This window comes from Chionomys nivalis, chromosome 12 (genome assembly GCF_950005125.1).
Source record: "Chionomys nivalis chromosome 12, mChiNiv1.1, whole genome shotgun sequence".
Lineage (NCBI taxonomy): Eukaryota > Metazoa > Chordata > Mammalia > Rodentia > Cricetidae > Chionomys > Chionomys nivalis.
Genome location: NC_080097.1, coordinates 5264846 through 5270451, shown reverse-complemented (window position 1 = coordinate 5270451; position 5606 = coordinate 5264846).

The window sequence follows — 5606 nt, the reverse complement described above, 5'->3', positions numbered from 1 at the left end:
TGGATCATAGGACAACCCCCATGAAACAATTCAATTGAATGCAACCCAGTCCCATTACTGGAAAACTCTTTTTGATGGCAAGAGATGGTCAGTTGAGACTCCAGACCCCCCATTAATAGGAGACCTCATTAGGATAATCTTCCTTCATATGTTTTAGGAAATTTCCACTGCATTAGTTTTCCATGTCTTCCCTCAAATGTCTCTCAATTCCATCTGTCTCTCCCTGAATTCCCTCCCTCAACCCTATTTTTCCTCCACCTCACTACATAACCCTTCTGTTCCTGTCCTTACCCACCTCAGTCTACCCATAATATCTATTATTAGCCATTAAGTAAACAATAACCAAGGTGCAATCCATAGACTCAGAGAGGTTTGGTATAGAGAAAGGGTCTTGGGTAGAGGAAACAACATATGGATCTCCCTAGGAGATTAACTTTGATGTTCAATTTAACAGGATTTAGAAACAACACCTAAGAATGTGTTTCCAAACGAGGTAGGAAGACCCACACAGGATTAAGTGGTGGCGTGTAATGAGCTGAGCTTTATACTGAATAAAAGGAGAAAGTGAGTGGAATACCAGCATCTATCTCTCTCTGTTTCCTGACTCCAGAAAAATGTGGCCAGTTTCCCCACATTCCTGCTGTCATTCATTTACCACCATGCTGGACTATACCCTTCAAACATTAAGCCAAACTCACCCTTTCTTAAGGTGCCTTGCCACACTAATGGGAAAAGCATCTGGAATCAGAGTTAACACTAACTACTATTTTAAATAAGATTCTTCTATATCATAAGACCAGCATAGCTCTGTTTCCTGATGCTGTTCCTGAGCTAGTTGTTTGGTTATCTCTGACCTAATCAAAAGAGAACATAAAAGGCAGGGTCTTAGGTAACCCAGGTTGGCCATGAATTCACTGTGACGGAAGGGGTGACCTTGAATTTCTGATCCTCCTGCCTCCACTTCTTGAGGGCTAGTATCATATCATGACTTTCTTACATAGTGCTTGGACTCAAATCCAGGTCTCCTGAATGCGATAATTTATGTCCCTAGACCAAGGCTAACCCTTAACAAAAGACATATCTCATTCTGTAACTCAATATAGGATGGCAAGTGTTTTGGTACTGTGTCATGGTTTAGTCTGTAAAGACTTTATCTTCTCATGATATGTGAGGTATCAATCTGGTCCCCACACTTATGAAATGTTGTGCTCACAGGCCCAGGAGGAGAGGGAGATGGTTATTTTAAACCAAAAAAGCAACTACTAGTTCTAAAGATTTTACATTGGTATGGATTTTTGTATACTGATACAAATTTGAATTTATTTTTGTTATGCTATATATATGTTTCTACTCTCATTTAAGATGTATTTGTATATCGGAACAAATTTAAGGTTATTTTTGTTAGAACATACTGTACATATATTTCTACTCTTGTTCAAGGTATTTTACCTATACAATTCATTTCATAATGTAATGTATATTTCTAGTCCTTGAAAATTATTATTACAAACCAATTAGGATAATAAAGAAATGCAGGTTAGTAGTTAGCAATCTATGACATTCAAACTTGTTTCTTGTTAGGTATGTTTTCAAGGTCAAACAGATATATCTTTTAGATAGACAGTTGGTCTTTAAACACTTCAGAGATCTACAGAATATAGCATTTAAGATGATTTAATAATGTAAGGTCCTTTTTTATGACAATGAGATATTGTCCTGGCAGTGCCAATCTACTTCAGAGAAGATGATGGGTACCTTATGGAGCTTTCTTTGTGACAAAAGGCATGCCAATCAAGGCTTTAGAAACATCTTCCAACATCCTAACTCTGTAGTTGCCCACAAGCTATGGGTTCTTCCTGTTCCTGTCTCTCTTTCACAGAGGCATCTCTGTGTGTTTCTTCATTGGATTCCGGACTACCCAAATCACATTGATCATGCTGCTAAGACTTTGTTTCCGAATGAACCCACAGTCACAGACAGTGTGAGGGAATTAAAACTTCAGCATCTTTGGGGCCCCTATAGTCTCAGCACTCAGGAGGCTGAGGCAGGAGAATCATTACCGTTGGAGTCCAGGCGTCTTAAGCCAACCTTGGCAACATAATGAGACAACCATTTCTCAAAGAGAAATAAAAAGACAATTCATCCCACAACAAAAACTGGGAAAAAGGGTGTATCTGTAAAGAGGATGGGGAAATTATAAGCCAAATGGTAAGCCAAATCACTCAATTCTATTGTAAGCCTAATGGGGTTCCTAAACAACTCCAGGGTGAACTAATATATTTTCTCAGGCAAGAGAGGAACGTCTACTTGGTACACTGTGTGCTAGAATTGACAAACCAATCATTTAAGATGTGTGTAGACATAATTATTTTATACACAATATTGAATACAGCCTGCAGAATATATCTCATAAGAAAGGGGCATAAAGCAAAATGTTGAAAGATGTCTGTCTTCTTCGTTTGGTGCTAGATCTTTGTATGGTTCTGAAAGGTCCTGTGTGTCTGTGATTTCTGCCTCTAAATGACTGAGCTGGTCTCAAACCTGCCTCACAAATGAGAGGTGGTCAGAGCCCATAGGAGTATAGAGAGCTGTACTTCGTGGAGTTTGCAGACTAGGTCATGGGAACGGTCTTTTATGCCTGTTTGTTCATAAATAATTGCCTAGTAAGCAGCTCTGTGTGTGGCCGAACTCCAACGGTAACATCCTGGTATAATCCACTAACAAGATTATAGGGAGGTAGTCAGTTCTCTTCTATGTATGAACTTCCAGCATTCTTTAGAAGCTACTGGGAAAGAACCTAATTATTCCTAATTATTGAGGAAACTACTCTGGTCCCTTCTGCTCCATGGGAACACTGCAAACCACAGGGCTTGGATAGTCAGTCACAGGGACTTCCCATCTCTGAGCCCAGCCGCTGTCTTTAATTCTCTTCTTTATTTGGTCTGACCTTTGTTTCTTAGCTTAGCCTGAACCAGATTTCGATCAATACCTGAAGAGTACACTGTCTTCCCTTCCTGCTACTTCAATGTCCTTCCAGATGTTGCCTCTTGGGACATCCTTGACTCCAGGTGTTGATGTTGAAATGCTGTCTGTACACCCAGTGGTCAGCCAGGTCTTAAGAATTCTACCTGAGATTCACGCCTCAACTTTTCTGCTCTGAGCATTTGGATTTATTTTTTTCTCTTCACAGAACTTCAGGGAGCAGTCAGTCTCCTCAGTGCCCATGTGAGCAACCAGACAGCCACATCCACACGGTAGCGTGACGTCTGTTGTCTTGTCAGACTGAACAGAGAAAACCAGGAGGCTCTGCCCAAACACGCTTGTCTCAGTCTAGCCCTCACCCTCACCCATTGAGCTACAGTGGTCCACACTTGCTGCTTTGACTTTGCCCTCTTTGGAATTTGGAAACAAACAGAGTTAGAGATAGTGGGAAAGAGGCTACTGCAGCAAAATCCACATTGGGCTCTCCTGGAAAAGTTCGGTGTAAGAATGACTTAGCAAAATCTTTGTTTTTCTAGCTTATGGCCTTCCCCTCCTCCTCTTCCTATTCCTCCTTTCTTCTGTTTGCAACAGTGACCATGGAATAGCACATTAGGAGTTTGAAGTTAGTGTCCTTGATAAAATATCAGCAGAAGGTTAAGCCCACTCCAACCCGTACTTTTTCTTTTTTCTTTCTGTTTCTCTCTTTTGAGACACAGTCATTGTTGCCCAGAAGAGTCTAGACTTGATATGCAACCAAGGGTGACCTTGAACTTCCCATCTTCTTGCCTCCACATCTCAAGTGCTAAGGATTACAAGCATGCACCATCATGCCTATGTTTTGTGATACTGGGAATCAAACCCAGGACTTCAGGAATGGAAGGTAAGCACACCACCATCTGAGCTACATCCCTACTTCCTTAAAGGAGGCAATTTCAAAGACTCAGCTGGGGTTGGTTTCAAAGACATAAATTATAACAGAAAACAGGAAGAGTGGTGCCTCGTGCTCCCACCGCCATGCTTGGCCACCGGAATGGACTATCCTGTCAAGCCATCACAGAGCGACCTTCCTCCTCCAAGCTGCTTTAGTCAGACCGTTCATCAGTACAGCAGGACAAGCAGCTAACACGTCTCTCTCTTAGGAGCCAGAGCAAGGACAGCAAAGGTTTTATCAAATATCCAGACACCATCACAACACTTGAGGACGCCCCAGGGGCCATCAGCAGCTGTCTGTTTGTTGGCCACAAGAGGAGAGCCAATGTTTAAGTACTGATGCTGCCACCCACGACACCCTAGGGAGTTTGGGGGCAAAGCAAGAGTTCCCCTGGTTTAACTGATGGAACCTGGGTCAGGAGAGCTACCTGGTTTCCTGGCCTTACTACCAAAGAGATGGGGCTTAAGAAACAAATCCTTCTTAGCTATATGAGGCTTGAGTCCCCACTGTCTTTCTTCTCCCTGTTTCATCATCTGTCTCTACAGGGGAACTCGTGGCTCTGTAATAATAGGGGTCCAAGGTCTGGGAAACTGGATGGGCAGCTCTGAGAAGGCTTCAGGAGACCATGTCTCCGAGGCTGGTCCTGACAGTCCCTGCAGGAAAGCCAGAGAGGAGGATGTGAATGATGTTACCTGCCAGGAGATTCAGCTGTAGCTGTCGATTCTTTTGTACTTAAATCTGAGCTACAAGATCACTGGAGATCCCCTTGTCACAGACATATTAAACTCCTAAAAGGCTTCTTTCTACCATCAAATTGGAGGACATTCTTCTTCTTCTATTTTTTTTTCTCCTTCTCTTCTTCTGCAACAGGCAGGTCTTGAATTCAGCTGAGGATGACCCTGAGTGGCTAAACCTCCTGCCTCTATGCCTGAGTGCTGAGATTACAGGCATTCACTACCAGACCCAGATTATGGATGGAACTCAAGACTCCTTGCTGGTTAGACAAGCACCCTCCTGACTGACTTGTGACATCGGCCCCAGGACCATTCCTGACAAGTCTTTTCTGTCTTTCTTTCTAGCTTAGGTCCTAAAGTAGACTTGGATCCATACTTCTCCCTTCCTCCTTACATTCATCCAGCATGTGGTCTGTTTATTTCCTTTACAAGTCCTTATATCGCACCCTCTGACCGTGTCCTTCTCTCTTGGTGCACCATGTTTGGTGTGAAGGATACAAGGAAACGCTAAACCCTAAACCCACTCCCTGTGATCTAGATGACACTGAATTCAGAGCAACCTGGGAAAATCTACGTTGTTTTGTTGACATCCACTGACTGACCTTACTTGACAGTTTCTGCTTGGGCTTAATTTGCTTTTGTTTTTCTCTGCTGCCTGGATGGAATGCTACCTGGCATTCTCAGCCTTTTCTCAGTGAGCAATCCCTGACGAGGATCGAACACATCTATTCATACTATGACTCAAGCAGCAATCTAATATCTCACAAAGGTTAGCTCATGGGCAGGTGCAATCAGTTCATGGACTGGCTAATAGAATGCTTGCCTCAAATGCACAAAGCCTTGGGTTTATTCCCCAACACTGCAAAGCAAAATGTGTGAAGAGGTTGCTTTGGTGGTCTTACTGCCCTTGCTGCCTAGCTCCAGAAGGAGAAGCCTCACCCACAATTGGGCACCAACCC